The 19,571-nt window shown below is 42.4% G+C and overlaps 1 protein-coding gene across 1 annotated transcript in view; it reads left to right on the forward strand.

The window, feature by feature from the left end:
• Positions 1-19,571, forward strand: part of LOC144755449 (AMP deaminase 1-like) — a 378,874-nt gene that overhangs the window by 41,139 nt on the left and 318,164 nt on the right. The gene's annotated exons all lie outside the window — the stretch shown is intronic.

The raw sequence follows: 19,571 nt of genomic DNA on the forward strand, positions 1-19,571 counted from the left end.
TTTAGAACATTTTTCAAGCCTTCCATGGTTCGGAATATGAAATATTTTGTCTTTAGGCATGATTTTATTGGAGGTGTGTATCAAGTTATATACAGTCATTCCAATAAATGTGTCCCTTTTTAATATTGCAGAGATGGTAAAGGTAGGGTCTGCTCTGTTGCCTCACTTTGTATGAGACGAGGCAGTGCTGCTAACCGGTCATCCCTACTTGCAGGATCTGCGGCCAGTATTCTTCAGCAAATGAAGGAAGGTAATAGGAAGGAGTGAGGTTCATGGTACATGGTTCTCCCTGATGTAACAGTCCTCTATAACCCCTGCCACCCACTGTCGCACTTTGTCTCTGCCACCATGGGGTAAGTACAAACCCTCTCTGCTCAATGGAGGACAGTCTTCAGCTTGTCATCATACAACCTCCAAGCCTTCATTCATAGATAAGTACATCCATGAGCATCATTTTCTTTAGAGTGGATAGAGATCACCCCTATTGAAATGGACTTTTAGACAAAGGCCACTGCAGTGTGCAGATCAGCAGGAAAAAGGAGTTCAGGCGTTTATTCTTATCCTCCAGTAATTGGATGAGTCACCTTCTCATCATCAGATTACTTTTACTCTCACTCAACTATTACCCACTATCGGCCATTTCCTTACAAAAACACACCTGCCTCCCCCTGGGGCCCAGCTATTACAGTACTGGTAGCCAGTCCGCTGACTCTCTCTTGCCAATCCCCTAGTTAGGGGCCTATTATGATCGCGGGTGGATCGCCACGGCCCGACCGGTGGTGGCGAGCCAGAACTCCCCACCTGACGGCCATTTACCCTGCCACATTAGCATGGCGGGGAGTAGCGCAGCCAATGGAAAGACCGTCCGCCGCTTTTCTGCCGGCGGGCAATCGTCACGATTGCCTGCCGGGCGGAGAAGGCCCACAATATGGTGGTGGTGCCTTGCAGGCACCGCCATCCATATCAGGATGGGTGTGTGAGGCATGCCTTTCAATGGCGGAGACTCCGCCATGGAAAGGCATGCGGTGAATGTCTTTGGGGACCTTTGGCAGGCCCCTGGGTGCTGTGGGGCTGGATGCCTGCACTTGGGGAGTACGGGTACCCCCCTTCCTTGGCATACACAAGGTGGCAGGCACCGTGCGGTGCCTGTGACGTTGTGCATGCCAATGCACAATATGCATATTTTGCATTGTGGCGGGTGCTGCTGACAGCACTGCCCGCCGCAATGCATAATTTGCAGGCTGCGACCGTCAGGGTGGCGGGCGCATCCTATTTGGCATAGCAGGACCGCCGCACCTCTGGCGGTCGGTCCCGTTTACCGTTACGGTGGCGGGCAGACAAAGTCCGCCAGCCATCATAATGGACCCTTAAGTGTTTATAAAGGGAGGATTCAGAGATCCCCTGTGCCTCCCAACAAAGTAGTTAGTCATTGAAGAGGAGGAGAGAGGAAACCTAGTATACCCGAATTCGCAAACACTACCTAAACAAAATGAAAGATAAATCAACAATAAAAATGTTGTTGTGTAAGGAATGAATATACTTTTGTGTCAGCAAAGTAAATGCATCAAAGAACACATACTAGCTCTGAATTACAAGCTATACGCCCTGTTGCACTTGCAATTTAATAAAAGGATTACTCGATACCACATCACCAAAACCTAACGTACAGAATTGGAATAATGTAACCAACCTCAAACTGCCGTGGCCTAGATGTACAGCCCACCCATTTCAGTTAAATGTCTTATATATTCTGCTTTAACACTATCTGTTTGCAAACAGATTTGTTCCTAAATACGTGGCATGGATGTTCATAATATAACATGAAACTGATGTTAGGTTAATCCTCACAAGCTTAAAAAGGTCATTAAAGTCTATGGCGAAAGTTCTTCACCCAAAGCGCACACTGGGTGGGCGCGTATTGGTGACAAGACGTCTTCCACACAGTTAAAGCTAGTCAGACATCATAACAATCACATGCTATATAATTTGCTTATGCATTCTGCTTTACCACTATCTCCTTGCAAACTAATTTGTTCCAAAACACATTACATGGATGCTCATAATATACTATAAAACCGTTTTAATCCCTTTGTGGTCCAGCCAGAATAAAAGCAGCATGACTGAAAAAACACAAGTTTCAGTAACATTGATTTTAAAATAAATATCTAATATTTATTTAAGCACACTTAAATAAATGGAGTAAGGCATATAACAGCGAAAACATGGCTACTGTGCATGTTTGTGTGTGCAAGTGCGCGGTCAAATTTGATAGAATGAAAGCAGCATTAAAAACGTCAAAAGAAATGTAATGCGCCTAATTACATTGCCTGTCGACGTTTAATGACCCGTGCACACTTACATTGTTCAAGCAGTTCAAAATAAGTCTTTCTTTACCTATAACACATACATTTGATGGAGGTCTAAACTTTGAAGGCTCAAGAGCTTGCGGTGCATTACACAGAACTTTCAATGCAGTTGGTATTACTAACGACTGGGTCTTAGTAATGATTTCACATACACAGTTGGTGAGGAAGTACCACAAGCATGTCCTGTAGCGGGCGTCACATCACAAATGTTTCTGTAATGAATCAACACGCTTGCCTATCAGAATGAGTGGGCAGCACGTTAACAGGGCGTCCAGTGTAGGAAATAAAAGCCTCATTGTCTTTACCTACTGTATCTCTAACAATCACTCACAATAGGCTTTCTAGATTGCTTGTTTGTATGATGAAGGCATCTGGGTTTTAAAGATCTATTGTGGCATCATTCAACCTATTTCCCCTTTAAATCCCACTCTTGTGATCACGAGCCACAATAGTGGCTTCATCAGAGGGCTATATAGAGGTATGCACATGCATATTACTTTAACAAGCACCATCAAGAACAACAAGCATTGGCATAGCCAGTAGGTTTCGCCTTTGGGACCTTATAAATGGTCAGTTATCCAGCACAATATCCTTGGTGCAACCACATCAAGGTTTGCATGGCTAAATACTCATAAGGTCCCAAAAGCGAGACCTGTTGGCTATGCCAATGCATGTTCAGAATTGTGGCTGGGGTGGAGAAAAACAGCATTGGCTTTCCAAATGGCCAGATTAAGAACCTTTGGGGATGGGGGTAGACCGCAGCAATAGATATGTGTCCAGAAGGAAGCCTGATGATATTTCCAAGCTCTAACCCCTCCCTTCTACTATTCTCCTTCCATTACTTCTACTTCTCATAATTTCATGCCATGCAGTTTGAACGCAGGGACAAGCTCTGCCAAGAACATGTGTCTTGACATGCTGGGATCCTTTGTGAAGCGGGTGGCAAAACACCAAGAAAAGGAATGTTTGGAAAGGATATCGGTGGAGTGGTTGGGAAAGTGAGGGATTTCCTGTGGCAGCTTCTACTTATATTAGCGAACCCTCAAAAGGGGAGAGGGTGCCCAGTCCAGATGATGGGGTCATGCTGCATAAACCGATGGAAGTTGAAGGATATCAAGTGGCAGTGAGTTGGCACAGTACAGACATAGTTGGCACTGAGGCGAATTTGGAGCAAGGAAGAAGTTAAATTGGGGGGCGGTTGTGCTATGGGGTGTCTTTAACGGCTCAAGCATAATGAGATAATAACATTTAAGGAATATGGTTGCTCTGAGAAGGCAGTTATTTGGTCTTTTCCAGGAAACAAATAGTATTTATCTGAATGGAGGGCTGCCCTGGTGAGACTGCTGGGGAGATACCACGTGGCTACAATTCAGAGCACTATTTACGGGATAGTTGGAGGGTACGGAAGCTGGGGTGAGGCAGGTAACATGAATGCGGGTTGGTTGCGTGGAGGAGAAGCATAGGAGTGTTTGGCTTGGACGCGTCTACATGTGGGGATGCATGAATAAAGTAGTCTTCAGCCGTGGTGCTCTGAGAAGGACAGAATGGGGAACTGTAGAGAAGTTTAAGTGGGCAAGCCATGAGTAGATGAGTGCTACTAGGGACGCTCTGAGAGGTTAAGACTGCTAGAGTGACAACTGTAAGATTCATCGTGCATGTGAGGTATATAATGGATGGTGGTTAATGTTTGGTCGGCTGTTGGCTGATTACTGTTTAAGTGAGGTGTTGGCATTAGGCTTTGAGGTGTCATTGTTAGTTCTGATCTATCTCATTAAAGGGGCCTCGATGTTCCACACTTTGGACCTTATTTATGAAGGCCTTGCGCCGCCGGTGCGTCACTTTTTCCCATGTTAAAAGTGACGCACCGGCGGCGCAAGGCCTTCATAAATAAGGCCCTTTATCTTTTAGTCTGTAGAGATGATGCTGTCCCCCCTGATACATCCATAATACATGCTGTGCATATTTTGGCCATTGTTTTAAAAGGTCATAGCAGAACTCTTGGAAAGAAAATAAAACAATATTTTCCATTGCATATTATCTTTTCCTTGTTAGTTGCAGCCCCATCTCAAGGGCAAAGTTTTTTTTACTACAATTTTGCAAATTAAAGCAGCAGTAATCGCATTAAAAACTATGTGCATTAAAACATTGTTGTACGTTGGGCTTTCAGCGGATGATCCGTTTACAGAGAGTTAATCAAAATAAAGCTCTCTCAAGCACTGTATTTCTGACAGCGAAGCCCCCACTAAAAAACCGCATCCACCCTAAGAATTGTCCATGTATGATTAACTGGGGGGCATTTCACGTTCCCTGAATAATGCGCCCCGAAGGTAAAACGCTCACTGCTGAATTTTTAAGCACCCAATTTACTGGAAAAAGCATTACGTTTACCCAACTCTCAGTATATATTTTACTGGACACGGCAGTCACGCTTCCTGTTTTGCACCCAGTGAGCAGCATAACACGATATTGCCGTATATTTGTAGAGCCTCCAGTGCAGAATGTCACATGACGTAATTATCCATTCATACCTATGATTTTCACAAATCGATTAAGCATGCTTACAGTACTGAAGCCTAAAGTCCACGGGACACCTGCTCTGCCTGCGGCTCCCTCGGTGGAAAGATTGTGTATTCCAAATACTGACACAAACGCACTTGAGGAAATGGTCTCGACTTCCGCTTGTTGCCATGCCCTCCGTTTCAATGCTCATGATCAGTCATTTGCAGCGCTCAACACTGACGGTAATAAATAAAGTTCCACAGGGAAAGCTGAATTCACTTGCACAGCATCACTTTTAAATATGCAAGTATTTATATCACCAACGCTGTCGTAGAGAGTTGTAACTTTTTACACTCACTGTCCTGAATTTGCACCCATGCCAGTTGGTCACCCTATTTACAAGGGTTGCCTGATGGCGAGTGAAATCTAGGCTCAAATCTGTTGGCTCAAAAAACATTAAAAAATAACAGCGAAAATTCTTAAAGAGGAGCCACAAATGCAAGCTTGGGGGATTCGATTATATGCTCATCACGAAGTGGGATATCAGAACCCCTTCTTGGACAGTTCCAAGAATCCAATGTCGACAAGACAAAAAATAAAGCCAATCCCGGTCCCTCTAACTCCGTGCTCAAAGGAGCACAAAGTTCCTCCGTTGAGGTCACACAACACAGCGGAGCAACCACTTTGAAGGGTCAGGACGAAAGAGGAAGGGAACCTTCAATCGACTGGTCTTGGATCTCAAGAACAATAAACAGCAGACCTGAGGCTCATTGACAGAGGGAAAAAAATACAATAAACTCATTGAAGCAAATATTTTGCTCCTGGAACATAAACGGCTTTGGTGCAAAAACTTCTGACAAAGGATTATTACTGTATCTTCAGCAATTCAATATAATCCTATTACAAGAAACATGGCTGGAAGAGCCTTTTCACTTACAAGGCTTCAAAACATACCATCTCCCAGGGACTAGAAACTCAAAATTTGGGCATCTGAAAGGCGGGCTCACAACCTACGCTTCAATCAAATCCATAAACTCAGTGAAGGAGCTAACAAGCATAAACACCGATACAAATGGAATAAAAACAATACAGTTTGAAATATTAAGCCGCAGAAACAAAGAAGTCTTAACAATTGTCAATTCCTATATTCATCCCCACAATAAAAGAATCGGTGCAAATACTTTGGTAACCGAACTGACAAATCTCATCACTGTGGAATCATCTTTAAACTATATCGTCTCTGGGGACTTTATAGTTGACTTTAACATGTTCCTCACAGGAGGGATTGACGTGGACAGTCCTGCAGCAGAACGCCACACAGCATGGGGTATCCCAAACCAGGACGACTGCAGATGGGGCAAGTCATCCAAAATCTCGAGGGACCTTCTGACCGAGCTGATGAATCTGTCTTTGGTTGCATTAAATGGGCGTTTCGCAGGAGACCGCCCACAGGTCTCTACCTTCCACACTGCCCAATGTAACACCGCAATCGACTACACTTTCACGTCTCTATTGATCTTCAGCCTAATAAAAGGGTTTTGGATCGGAAATCAGGATTACAGCGACCACCAGCCCCAAGAGTTTATACTCGATGCTCACGGAACAGCAACTACTCACCTAATGAAGGACACAAATTTAATGATAACAGCAAACCACCGGCGAATCAAATGCAACACCCGCGATCCAGAACAACTCCAGGCCCTTGCGAAAAAAAGATGGGAGGAAAGCAAGCAGTTAAGCCACAGCCATTTAACGGCATGGGAGAACTTCATGGAAAGCTTCGACCCAACGAAGTAAAAAAACAAGCCAACAGAAGGAATAGTAAGACCAAAAAATGTTGGGGCCGCCTCATGCAATCAGGCACAAAACAAAAGAATCCACCTCTCACGACATCAGGACGCAGAACTAAGGGAGTTAAAAACCAACATCAACAGGGTATTGCGCAGTCTTCGTATACACGGCCCAGTTGATAACATCCGGTCCGAATTAAGGAGGCTTAAGGCACGCAGGAAAAAAATAATCTGGCTCCTCAAAAAAGAAAGGGACGAATCAATATGGGCTAAACTGACATACGATGCAAAAAACAACAACAGTGTCATATATAACTAAGGACATCTGGACAAAGCACCTACTGAGTCACTTCAACACAGAAGCTGGCGAATCCGCGGAAGTCTCACTGGAGCTCCAAAGCGACCAACAGCAATCCAGATTTGAAGGACCGGACCTTCCCATCGTCTTTACAACCAAGCAGCTTGGGGGCAGAATTAAGAAAGGTCGGAAAGACGGAGCTCCAGGGCCCAACGGTCTTCCGCCAATCATATTTAAGCAGGATTCGAACTACTGGGTTGAAGCACTCTTTCCCCTTTACAATAACATCCTGGAAAGTGAGAGAATCCCTGACTCCTGGAAAGGATCAATTATTTCACCGATCCACAAAAAGGGCGCCATGACAGACCCAAAAAAACTATAGGCTCATTGCTTTAATCGACATTCAAGCCAAATTCTATGCAGGGCTCTTACTAAATGAACTTACAGTTTGGGTTCAGGAAAAAACCCTAATTCCCATCAATCAAACTGGCTTTCAGGAAGGTCTGGGGACTACAACAAATATTCTTGCCCTTTCTCTTTTGACTGACGCCTCCAAAAATATCAACAAACCGCTATTCGTCTGCTTTATTGACTGTAAAGCAGCTTTTGACAGCGTCGATAGGGGGATACTCTGGGCCAAAATTGCAAGGTGGGGAATTCCCACAAACCTTCTAAACCAGCTAATTTTGCTTCACTCCGAAACGTGGGTCCAGATTAAAGTCGGAGCGGGAGACACCCTGTCTAGGAGAATACCAACTACTAAAGGGCTGAAGCAGGGCTGCGTCCTGGCCCCAACCCTGTTCAACCTTTTTGTCTCAGACCTCTCCACCGAGTTGGACAAGTGCAATCATCACGCCCGAACCTGGGGGGCCTAACTCCATCAAACCTCTTGTACGCAGATGATCTGCTACTCAGCCGTACCCCTATTGGCCTCCAGCATCTGATAAACACCACAAGTACCTTCGCTGATAAAAATGGGCTGACCATAAACCTGGAAAAATCTAAAGTAATGGTATGAAATCAAGGATTCAACAAACCCTACCCGCGATGGTCAATGAATAACCGGCTGCTGGTGCCAACAGAGGAGTACAAGTATTTGGGAATCATATTTGAGAGAAATGGCTCATTTTCCAAACAGAAAGCATCCATCAAAGGCAGAGGGACCGCACTGGCAGTTGCTTTAAAAAACATCAAGCAAAAAATAACCGGCACTAGCATTCTCCCTTTGCTAGAAGTGCTTCGAACGCGGCTGCTACCCTCCATCACTTATGGAAGTGAAGCAATGAGAGGAAGAGAGGAGGCTACTTTGGACACAGTGGTCGCCAAGGCCCTAAGAATAATATTCAATATTCCGCAATTCACCTCACCAGCCCAAATAAGATTAGAGTTCGGACTGCAAAAGCAGCAAATCTCACGGAAAGGAGCCTACGCCAAGTGCTGGTTTAAAATAAAGGGGGCCGAGCCGGGCACATTGAACTCACACCTGTGGTCGGAAATCACAAGGAGAAATGATAGTCCAGCGATGAGTTACCTTCATTCAGCAATCAAGCTGCTAGCTCTACAGGACCTATGGGACTCCTGCTCATCCCAGAAAAGTTTCAAGGTCCTGGTAAACAAATCAGTAAAGATTGTATCTCTCGCAGAAGATAAAGCTGCCCTCAGCAGGAGGGCCCACGGCTGGTTTGTAATCCAGAGCTACATGTCAACAAAGCCCCAATTATACTTAGAAACAGGTTTTTCAAGAATTACAAAAGAACGGTTCCTACATCTGAGGCTGGAAATCCTACCAGCAAAGCCCCACCTTCCTCCGTGGAAACGAACAGACACCTCTAACTGCTGCAGACTGTGCGGGGATCAAAATGAAGGCGTAATACATCTACTATGCATCTGCAATGGCTTGGGAGCGGAAAGGAGACAGTTTCTAAAACAGCTCCTGATTGCAAGTCAGGTTCGATCATGCAGGGAGGCGGTAAAGGCATGTTTTGAGGGCAGTAATATCCGCCTTGCTTGCAGCCTTTTTCGGTTTATGAGGGAAGCAAACGCAAAGTTAAGTCTGGAAGGTCCACAAGTTACCGGTCTTCATACTATGCCAGCTGGTTTATGAGACAAGCATAACAGCGCCGACCATTAGGGCTTTGATTAGATCCACGAATACTTCCTTGGTCGCTAAGCTGTCAGCAGTCAGCATGGGCCAGCTCCGAGTTCATCGACCTTTATATTCTCCATAAACATTTCTTCACGGGGTGCTACTATCCACGAGAACAAGTCTTATGATGAACTGTCTCATCTATTAGTTTTTATTGCTCTGCAATTTTATAGAATTACAACACATTTGTAATCTTTTAGCATTATTTAATGGTGAAGCTACTTTTTGTGAATTTATGTTTTACTTGTTTGCGAAGGTTTTAACTAATCATGCAATAAAGTTATTACTATCATGGTTCATAGTGATGGCTCCGGAAGGAAGGTGCATGAATACATAATTGGGGCACGATTCAATAATAAACCTCAAGCCAAAACAGGCATATGTGTGGGAGGAAACTCCCCCAGTACAAAAGTAACACCATACAGGATCAGTGTATGGTGAGGTGCTTCATCTCTGGGGAGGACGACCCAAGCAATGGGCGACTATAACAAAAGCAAGAAAAATTGGGTCAATAAAACAACTATTGGTATAGGACCCCCATACAATCTCTTCCAACCCCCCCGCGGGCTCAGACGCGTTGTTCGAAAACAACAAGGGTACAGAACTTACCCTGACGCCTTTCAGACACCGTCGAGGCTCAGTGTATACTGGAAAATATAAATTAAAGGAAAATATCACCTACTGATTTTACATGGTGGCAGACTGCCATCATGTGGTGGTGAAGCTCCAGGTTCCTGAAAACAATCAAGCTTACCGAGTGCTGGAAACGCGCCTCTTGTGCAGGGAGAGCTGCGAGCGCGTGGATGCTCGGACTACCATATGTGCGGAAGTTGTGATCACGTGGTGAAGCTCAACTGGAAATCTCCTGGGGAATTTACAATTATTCTAAGCCAGTAAACAGTAGTGTGGGAGCGCTTAAGTTAAGTATTGGGCAAAATAAGAAATGAAAGTAAAAATTAAACACATCGTAGTTCCTGCAAATACCATGGAAACAACTAGCTCAGCAATTGCCGGAACACTTCCTGCTGTAGTGCACCCACAAGAACATTTGTTGGCGTCTCGCGCGGCGGATGGGGGGGGTTACAGGAGGGGGGCGGGCGCCATTCACTCGCGGGAGCGATAATTGTGACCAGATGGGCCGCACGCTCCCGCGAGTGGATCTCCTGACGGGCACGCCTTGCCATTGAAGGCAATGGAACGCGTGCACGTGCTTGGCTGAAAAGCCTTAGTGATCGGAAAAGGTCTTTTTCCTTTGCAACGCATGCGCGTTGCGAAGGCCAAGACCATAGGGGCCAGACTGCTGTTTTGGTAATTATTGACATTTTATGTCATGTTACTGGGCACTTACAATTTCCGAGTGTAAAGTTACTCCTATGTGCAGACTTGCATATCTCCACCCACTGTGGAGCCTCCAACACTATGATTTATGAGTGTAAAATGACTACTTGTAACTTTTCACACTTAAGTGGAGACCAATCTGAAAGTATAGGGAAATTAGAAACGGCTAGTCAAGTTTAAAAAGAAATATTAAAACATTGTAACCTAAAATGTTATTGTAAAATAATTTTAAATATTCACTTAAAACCTACAATAATAAAATAGAATGTTACAACACATTAAATTACTTAAAATATATTTCGCTTATAAGTATATATTTAAACATAAAGAAATTCCAGTTTGAGTATTTTTATGTATTTAATATAAATAACAATTTACTAAATGTATGTATAGAGTTAATTTTAATGATTTTTATTATTTAACAGAAAGTTTAAAAGTTTCATTTCGTTTTACATTTAAAATATATACTTATTCAATCTAGCACATTGTCCCACGTACAGACTTCCGGGAGCCTAAGCGGTGCTGTGGGTGTCTGTAATATAAAGTCCAGCTCCTCTGCATTGTAACGCTGGCAGGAAAAGACGCACTCACAAAAGATGGAAATTGGTGCAATTATTTCAGGTACAAGTATTCAGGATCTGAGCCCAACACATTTCCTTAAAAATCAACCTATGATCAAGGCTTTTTTTGCGAAATTCCAACGTACTCATATACTGGATACCTGCACCTGAAATAATGTGCACCAATTTGCATCTTTCATGAGCGTGTCTTTTTCAACCAGTGTTACAGCTGGGCTGGCATAACTTTACTACTGTTTGGGAGCTTTTGGCAGTAGCAACCTTAGAACTGTAGCTTGTGAATAGCAATGGGCTTACTTTTTTGCCGGTGGGTGTTTGCACACCTCTCTATGACCCTTCCATTTAGATGTAAATATTCCTCATTTCCCCCCCACTCTTCCCTGTCTCTCCCACATTTACTGCTAAAATGTATACACATGTGTACTGAGAACTCTGCACATGTGGCAAAGACATCCACAGGGAAAACATAGGAGTGGCGAAGGCTGAGGTCTATATGTGTAGGTTAGTGCACAGGAGTACAGAGAAAATGAAAATACACCCCACTTCGTACCAAAGCTTTTACGGCACCAGGGGAAAAAATCAAGTCATTACAGACCTCCCCAGAAGAGCTCTCTTGTCTCATCCATTCAAGCATCTATCCATTCATCCTGCCATCCTTTCATCCACCTGCTGATCTCCATCATTTTATGTTAACATTCTGTCATCCATTTAATCTTTCATCCATCAGTCAGTCTTTCACCATTCCATCTGTCCACCCATCCATTCTCAAACCTATCTACAAACCTATTCATTTAATCCATCCATCTATCGATCCATCCTCCCTTTCACTCATTCATTCATACATTCTTCCCCTCATCATTGCTTTCTCTCATCTATTCATCCTTTCACTTATCCATCCATCCATCTTTCTCTCCTAATCCATCCATTTACCCTTATGCTCATCCATCCATGCGTTTACTCATCTGTTTATCCATTCACACTCCCTTTCACTCATCCTTTCACTCTTCCACTCACCTATCCATCCACCCTCTCTTTAAATCATCCACCCATTCTTTCACTCACCATCCTTTCTCTCATCCATCCACCCTTTCAGTCATCCATCCATCCACCCTTTCATCCCTCCAACCGTCACACACCCTTTCACTGATCCATCTATTTTTTCACTCATCCATCGATTCATCCACCCTTTTATCCAATCATCTATCCCTCCTCCCTTTCACTCATCCATCTTTTCACTCATCAATCCATCCATCCTTTCTGTCATCATCCATGCATACACCCTTTCACTCATCCATCCATTTACCCTCCCTCCATTCATCCACTCTTTCACTCCACCTATCCACCCTTCCACTTAAGCATCCGTACGTTCTCTCATTATCGAGCCACCCATTCACTTGTCCATCCATCCACGCTTTGATCCATCCAACCACCAACCTTCCCTTAAATTCACCATCCATTTTTTCACTTATTCATCTATCCATCACCCCTTTTATCCTTCCATCATACCCTCTCTGTTTAACTCATTCATCCATTCTTGCACACATCCATCCTTATAGCCATCCTTTCACTCATTCATCCATCTACCCATCCACACTTTCACTCACCCATCCATCCAGCCTTTTACTCACTCACCCAACCACCCTTTCCCGTTATTTCTGAGCCTTTGTCTGCCGAGTTCCAGACAGAAGAGGCTCATCAAGGAATCGACTCCGCTGCAGCTGCTAAAACAGAGGCGCACAACACCCCTGGGTGAGTGAATAGCATTTTTTAGACGGTGGGATTACTGTAGAAGTACTTCACATACTACAAAATACAGTTTGTGAATACGCCCTAAAGTTGTCGTTTTTGATTTCGTGTGTATTCTCATAGATGAGAGTGTGAGCAGTGGATTACTCATGATATCACAGTTCTCCTTAACTGTGAATTTCTGTAGTTTCTAGTATCAGGTTGTAACCATAATGTCTGTTCAATTGATAGTTTTGTTCAAGGCGATTATTTTTATACTATTGATAAGTTACTAATCTTAGTAAATCTAAATATATTTGAGCAGATGCTGAGACCGAGACAACATACATATCCTGAAAAGATATATATATATATATATATTTTTTTTTTTGCTGTCATTAGGGCCTGTAGAAGAGAAGTTTTCTTGTACTTCTAATTTGTATATAGTAAGATCTAATTGACAAAGCCAATAAGTCTCGGCTCTGGAAAGAGTATCTATTGGCTTTGCCATTGCTTTATTATTGGCTATGTATGGTTTACTGGCAATTTTGAAGTGGGTTTTCTATTAAGGATATCCCATCCTAAGATTATCACGAATGCGTACGCATGCATCATGCCACATGCACTTTTGTGTATTGTGACACATCCATGTGTGTGCATTTTGATTCCTGTACGAGTGCCCATCTTGATGCATATCTGTGCTTGTGTGGAAGACTTTTCTAATTTACCATTCTACCATGGCGTATTGCCATGTTAGAACATTAAATTAAATGTAAAATGTAAAACAAAACGCACCCGAGTGCAAAAAAAATAAGCGAGCAGCTTCGAGGTACATTGCAGCTGCCAGGCCCTGGTAAAATAACAAGTAATATAATACTACTACTACTACTACTACTACTACTACTACTAATAATAATAATAATAATAAAAATTGCAATGGAAAACAGGACAAGGAGTGGGAAGGGGAGAACAGGGGAGCGGGGCAACTGACTGAAAATGGAGTGCCCTGGGGACAAAGAAACAAGCGGATTTAGAGATCAAGAATGCATGTGTCATCCTAGTTAATGCTGAAGTCAGCAGTTGAAGGATATAACTCATCCAATCAGAATATGGTGAGGCGGAAATGCTCCTGGGAGGAACACTATCAAATTAAAAGCATACGAGGTAGACAATACAGCCTTCCAATCATGAGCAAGTGCCAAACCCAAATATCACTTTAAGTATGTCATGTGTTGGAAACAACATCTTTGCCAGCTGTCTGTGATTGAAGCCTAACAAGGAGATGCAGGCAGTTACAGATTTGAAAAGAAACATAGCTTCTTCCTCAATGGGGATGAGCTGTGTGGTGGGAAAAGAAGTTTCAAATGCCTGATCTGTCTGTTTCTTTTATTCTGAGGCTGGCTGTACGTGAGGTAGAGAGCCAATTGGATGGTCTAGTCAGCTCCCACAACATTTCTTTTTGCTGTACTCCACAAATCCAAGTAGTGGAAATTGGAACAGGAAGTGAGATAACTGGGACTGTTCACAGTCATTTCACATTCTGTCCTCATCTCTTGGCTCTCCAGTCCCAAGACAGTATTTTGTCAGACTGGGGGCCTGATTCAGAGTTTGATGAATGGGTTACTTTGCCATAATGGGACATATAACCTGTACGCCTTACTACAAGTGCCATGAGATATAAGGCATTTGTAATAAGGCAGATGGGATATTCGTCACCATTATGATGCAGTAACCAGTGGCATAGCAAGGGGGAGTGAGGGGGTGGTTCACCCTGGGCAGCATAAGTTTTGGCCATCCCCGCTTTTTTATGCGTCCATCGCAGTTGGCAAACTCATGATTGCCAGCCCCCCCTCACTCCTACCTGCAGCCTTCACAGGGTGGCAAACACAGGGACCACTGTGGGGGGCAAAAGGTCTAGCTATGCCATTGGCAATAACCCACCTGCCAAACTCTAAATCATGCCCTTAGTCCTTAAATAGGCACTGTATTTTGATGTAGTACCTGTTTTCTCCCCACACTCATTAAAAACACAAACATTCCTGCTATGCCAACGGAATGAGAACCCAAGCTTGTATGTGAGATATCCTGAAAAGAAATTAACCTATTGGAAAAGTTTGCAGACAATCTGAAAACAGCCATAGCATCCCTACTACACACATTGGAAATCTATATTTATTCTAGAATTCCCATACTCTAAATCACGAAAATCTAGGGAATAAGGCTAACAGCGGGAATGTTTGTCACACTCTAATTGATTGTTACTGTGCATTGAAATAATAAAAAGGGCCTTATTCACAAACATAATTCTGGAGCATGTAAAGCACTGCTGCTCTACATAAACCGAAAATACAGTTTTCAAACCTCTGGCTGGAAATTTCCAGCATTCGTAACTTTTATGTATGAAGAACTCCACTGTGGGTGCCGAGATCCCTCACAATTAGGTGTAGGTATTAGTAGTAAATATGGGAGGGACAAGAAGGGGTGGGTCCACAATGGAGAATAACTATAAACATAGGTGGTTTGAGGAAATTAGAAGAAATCAGTGGAAGCAGGGGAGAACACAAATACCATATCAGAAGAAATATCAAATAAATCTAAATATAATTTTGTATTGCATTTACTTTTAAAATATTTTCAATTGTAGAGTTTTTAAACTTAAATGTTTATTATATGTTAATTTATTTTTTCTTTTTAAACCCAGTAATATTTTTAACTTCATTATTTTTCCTTATTATTTTTTGTTAGGAAATCTCCAACCCAATGAAAAATAGCTGGAAAGTAACTAACAGTCATTTTACTTTCGTTATTTAGGTGCAAACACTCTCCAACCCCTCATTTGAGGGGGAATAGACATTTAGGTCAAAATCTAGGTGGAGATATTTGTCAAGAAGTACAGAAGTGGTGAATTCAATCCATTGCTAGGTGGTCTCCACATGTGGCGATCTCCACATCCGCACTTACCCAAACCTTTTTCTAGTTACGACTAAGGGCCCGATTCCGATCTCGCTAGGAAAACCCTCCAACGACTCGGATCCGGAGAGCTTTCCGAACGTAAAGTGCTCCGGTAGTCTGAACGAGTGAGTACGAAGCAGCCGTATGCTTCGGACTCGGTTCGCTCGGACTCCCATTGAGCTCTATGGGAGCATCTGTGCAGACGCGTATCCAGGCTCCTATAGTAAAGAGAGGTGGCTGAGGTAAAGCGTACACCCAGTAGTGGGCACCCCATGGTGCCCACCACACTGGGCATGCCTGGATTGTGGGGACCCATGGACACACCCCAGTGACACATTTGGAGGGCCCTTGGTGAAGGGGGGCCTGCTAAAGCCCCCGAAAAACAATTCAGACAGTCATTTCGTCTTGCTGAGACTGAGGTGAAGGGGCTGTCCGAACCGTGCATCATACTCACTCAGTTGAAATTCGTCTCCATAGTGTAGTACGATTTGGCTACGAACAAGTTGATAGGACAGGTGCGTGGCCTGGAAACAATTTGGTCAGCGCGTACGTGATTTTCGCTTTTTTCTTGGTCGTTAGGACCTGTGTATGATTTGGTCGTAAACAAGGGCTACGAATCGAATCAAGGAAAGCCAAATCCGATTTGGTGTTCTTCCGAACAACATAAGAATCGGGCCCTAAGGCTGATACCTGTCATCAAACAAACAGAGCATTGTATCCAGGTATCCTGCTATACTTTAGAGTTATGCCACCATTGCATGAAAGCAGACAGTAACACCCATAAACGCCTGTGTATATTTGGTATTGCCAGACTCCGAGGCATAAAGGACAATTTTCTCCGGGATTTGTGTTTGGTTTGTGAAAATCAAAAGAATGAGCCTATTTGTTAGAAAAATAATCTACACACTTTGATTTATGTCTTCAAGATTCAATCATATATTGATGCTTAAGAGATACTTCAATAACTAGCTCAAAAATAGCTGAAAATAAAATGCTCAACAAATAAAAGAACAAAGAAATAACGAAAAGGAGCATATAATCAAATATAGTACATATATAGATTATAAACAATATCAAATTCATGCGATTTGAAACAAAATTAAAGTGCAGGGAGTCTTGAAATTTCTTTTCTTCATATAATCTTTATTTTAATTTCCAATCAGAAGTATAAAGCCCACCCAACGCGTTTCGTACAATAGATGGACTTCATCAGGGGTGTAAAACAGTTAGGAAAAAACATTATAGAAACTATCCAAAAATTATATATATAAATTTACGCAAGGTTTTTCGAAAAAGACCTATATTATACAATGTACAATAAGAAAGGCCAGATAGACATAAACATGATAAAAAGGACATGAGGCAATTCTATCTCTAATGATGACAATTTCTCTCAACACTGGAATTATTATCCTGTAATAAGATGCTCCCTGCCTATATCCATTCTTAACATTTGTTTCCAATAGGTTATGGTATTGTGTTTTTCATATGGAAAAGCAGCCTACATATAATCCAAAGAATCATCAGACAAGTTTCACAACATATAATCCTCATTGTTATTACAAATGCTCTCAGTTCAGACATGATCTGTATATAGAAGTATCAAAGGAGAAAAACGTTGACAACCAGATCAAAAAAAGATTTAGAATCCACAAATATATAAGGTATTCTACGTCCCATTTATAATACCTGAAAAAGTAGTCAATGAGGTACTTCCTATGATTTGAAGTACAGCAGTACTGAAGGTGATTATGACGGTTGGAAACAATAGCTCATCAACCCACTAAGGGTGTATTAAAGAAAATATTCATATAAGTAGCACTCACTTGTGAATCAGATTACAAAGATCAGCAAAGCAATCTACGAATGTGAAATCTTGAAAGCCAAGAATCTCATGACGTCTTGTTAATAATACATATCCAAGCTAAAAAGAAGAGAGCAACATCTATCATGACTATAATCAATATATCCATCCATTAATCTATGAGAGGGCAGCCAGTTAATTATTCTAACTTTTTTTGATTACCCATTTAAATTATATACCATCTAGTTTACACTTCCAAGCACCTAATAAGTCTAATAGAATAATTATTAAAAGAATAGAACTCACTTGGGAACAACTTCAGTCTCGGTTCGCTCGGACTCCTATTGAATTCTATGGGAGCCTGTGTGCAGATGCGTACACAGGCTCCTATAGCAAAAAGGGGTGGGGTGAAGCGTACACCCAGTGGTGGGCACCCCATGGTGCCTGCCACATTGTGCATGCCTGGATCGGAGGGACCCATGGGCACACCCTGTGACAGATTTGGATGGCCTCCAGTGATGGGGGCCTGCTCCACCCCCCCCCCTGAAGAACGATTCCGACAGTCATTTTGTCTAGCTGAGACCGATGGGAAGCAGCTGTCCGAATCAGGACAGGTTCGGGGCCTGGAAACGATTTGGTCGGCGCGTATGCGATTTTCGCATCTTACTTGGTCATTCCGACCTGTGTACGATTCGGTCGTAAACAAGGGCTAAGAAGCGGATCAAGGAAAGCCAAATCCGATTTGGAGGCCTTCCAAATGACATCAGAATCGGACCCTAAGGCTGATACCTGTCATCACACAGAGCATCGTATCCAGGGATCCTGCTACACTTTAGAGATACACCACCTTTGCATGAAAGCAGACAGTAACACCCATAAATTCATGTGTGTATTTGGTATTGCCAGACTCCGAGGCATAAAGGACAACTTTCTCAGGGATTTGTGTTTGGTTTGTGAAAATCAAAAGAATGAGCCTATTTGTTAGAAAAATAATCTACACACTTTGATTTATGTCTTCAAGATTCAATCATATATTCATGCTTAAGAGATACTTCAATAACTGGCTCAGAAATAGCTGAAAATAAAATGCTCAACAAATAAAAGAAATTAAACTTGTTTGAACGTCCTAATAGCAAGCCTTTCATAGAAGAACATGGCACACGGTCTTCATACATCCTGTCACCTAAAGGGTGAAGATATTTTAGAAAGGCATATCCCAAAAATAGAGCAGTTTGTGAAACAGGCATTGGCGGGGTACAGCTTTATTGTCCTATGCATATGAAGTGTGTTAATATTAATGCATTCTGTATAGAATGCTTGATTTGTGATGACTATGAGCGAGAAGAACTGCTTAGTCAAAAAGGATTTTCATTTGCTGGTTTACTGTTATTTTATATGTAAAATTTCTGAAATTTCTTTTAGCCTCTTGTGTAAGTCTTATGATTTGAATGATTTAATGTATGTACATTTATTTGTAAAAAAAAAGTGCAAAAATGTGATAATAATGAATTTTTTCCCTTTGATTCTTTCCTCTGACCCCTCTCTTTCCTTTACTTTTCGTTCCATCCATCCATCCATCCATCCGTCTGTTCGTCTGTCCATCCATCCACCTTCTTGCCTTTCTTTCTGTCTTGTCCTAGTATCATCTCTTTCTGAATGCTTCTTACGAAAAGTTAAAAGATATTTATTTACTCTGGGGTGTTCAATTTATACCCACAAAGCACATGCTTTTTTTAATTGCAAAAATGGCCCCAAATTGACTAATTGAATATATTTCAATTCGTTACTGTAACAACTTTCAATTAGATGTTTTCTATTAGACTAGTCTATTTAAATAGAAGAGATCACTCTGCTTTCCCTTGAAGAGAACAGTGTGCAACTGCTATTTCACTAACCCCCCCTTGGTGAAAGACACACATTCCCTAATCTGCTCCAAAAATACGCATTTTTACTTTGCCGCTACAAAAATACATTCTATGTGCTTCTAACCAAATGTAATCTTCACTTACAGGCATCAATCAGTAGCAACTTTGTGGTTTTATTAAGTCACACATGTTCTTTTTGAGTTGGTGAAC

The sequence above is a fragment of the Lissotriton helveticus genome, chromosome 5_1 (genome assembly GCF_964261635.1).
Source record: "Lissotriton helveticus chromosome 5_1, aLisHel1.1, whole genome shotgun sequence".
Taxonomy (NCBI): domain Eukaryota; kingdom Metazoa; phylum Chordata; class Amphibia; order Caudata; family Salamandridae; genus Lissotriton; species Lissotriton helveticus.